The 1,877-nt window shown below is 35.0% G+C and overlaps 1 protein-coding gene across 3 annotated transcripts in view; it reads left to right on the top strand.

Moving 5' to 3' along the window:
• FUBP1 (far upstream element binding protein 1) overlaps positions 1-1,877 on the top strand; it is a 20,448-nt gene that overhangs the window by 16,887 nt on the left and 1,684 nt on the right. The window lies entirely within an intron of this gene.

Below are 1,877 nucleotides of genomic sequence, written 5' to 3'. Positions count from 1 at the left end.
CAAGAGCAGAAATAAAGATTTGCATAACTGGGCCCTATAAAAATCTCCCAAGGGTAACAGTTCCCTTTAAATGTGAAGTCATATTTTAGTAAATGATCTATATGTCACCATAGGAGCTGTAAATTTATCATTTAAAGACATTCTAATATACCGTGGGCTTGGTTTATAGATAGGAGATTTCATAATAAAATAGTGGAACTGTTTAATGATTCCTCAGCATAGTAGCAGGGAGGAGGACAAAGAACAGTTTTACCAGAATTGCCCTTGATGATTTGAGTCAGGAAGAACTGTAGAACCATCTGGCATTTTCTTCTGTAGCCTGCCTTAACGGGGGAGGTTTTCTGTGTTTCTTGTGTTTCCTTTGTGTGTAGTTTATCAGTCTAGTTTGTTAGTGTTCCAGTTAAATCTGGATGTTAATGAGCATGCACTGTTTCAATGCAGTTCTATACACTGAAAGGAAGTTTTGACTGAACTGCTGAATTCTGTGTCTTGGCTCAGAATTACCTGCAGTAAGTAGTAGGTAGGAGAATGATGCAGCAAAAATACTTCGAATTTTTACAGCCCGTTTCAGGACAGTTTGACATCTCTGAGTCAATGTTAAACTTCCTGTATTTGATTTATTTTAATTTCTGCACTGCCTTGGGATAACTGGCTGAATGTCAGAAGATTCTTGGGTCATAATGCACAAAAAATGCCTTAGCTTTGATATTGAGCTGTACTGACAGCTATGACAGCTAAATAATTTGTAAGTAGAATTATTATCTCAGAAATTAATAATGAACATGAAAAAGCATATCCTGGGATAATTTGGAACCATATTAAAGATCATTTTGGCTAAAATAATTGATCAGAAATGTAGATTGTAAATTGTGGTAAAGTATAAGTATAAATTGCTCTTAAGATTTGATGAAATGTAAGTAATTTTTTCTAGGAAAACAATTGCTTTGATATATAACCCAAAAATGGATTGAGAGGGGTTTTTTATATATATCTACAGTGTAAATGGAAAAACTATGTAAGTTGTATAGAGGGTTGGAAAATCGAAGATTGTATTTTAAAGACATTCAGGATAGTGCTGTGCCAAATGTTTGGATTCTCTCTTCACACTTGGAGTTTCTGAGAGGATTGGGAGAATACGCATATATGTGTGAGAGGAGTGTGGATAGCTCATATCTTTCGTGTGAATTTTCTGTGTAAAATTATTTAAAAACAAACAAACAAAACTAACCTTCTGTCTGATACACTAGAAAACAGTTCAGTAGAATCTTTGATACTCATGTTCCCTGGAAAATTGCTCAGTGGTCTTGTATCCAAATAAAAGGTGAAGTGGTTTCAGGTCACACTGAAAACTTCCAGCCATCATCGTGTGGAAGCTGCCCTTTTTTTTCTTGATAGAAGAACAAAAGATTAGGTGCACATGGAATTGTACAGGGTGCAGACTTGCATTTTGCTTGGATTTATCTGATGTAGTGTGATTGGATGTGATGTTTTGTTCTGGTTTGGTTTTTTTCTAGTATCCTAGAAAAAACTTGAAGAGGTGGTGGGTTTTTTGGTAGTATCCTAATTCTGACTGTGAAACTTTGATTTAAAAAAAAAAATACCCTTTATGAATGTAGATCACAAAAATGTTAAATCACAATATGTAATTGTGCTGTTTTGGAAGATAATGAAACTTAAAATGAAGCACTCCATATAAAACCCTTCTGTCTGGTGGCATGGAAGTGTGAGGACAGATGACTGGGTAGTGTTGTTCTGCTTATAGTCGGGTACGTTCTGCAGTGCTAAGTGCAAAAGCACCGTTCAGATAAAAAGTTAAGAGGATGATAATAGTAATAAGTAGAGTATGTTTCATGTTTCTGAAATAAAAGAAGGGAAAG

Source organism: Antrostomus carolinensis, unplaced genomic scaffold, assembly GCF_000700745.2.
Source record: "Antrostomus carolinensis isolate BGI_N321 unplaced genomic scaffold, ASM70074v2 scaffold33648, whole genome shotgun sequence".
In the NCBI taxonomy this organism is placed as follows: Eukaryota; Metazoa; Chordata; class Aves; order Caprimulgiformes; family Caprimulgidae; genus Antrostomus; species Antrostomus carolinensis.
Note: the sequence above shows the minus strand (reverse complement) of the source record. Positions and strands in the feature narration are given on the sequence as shown.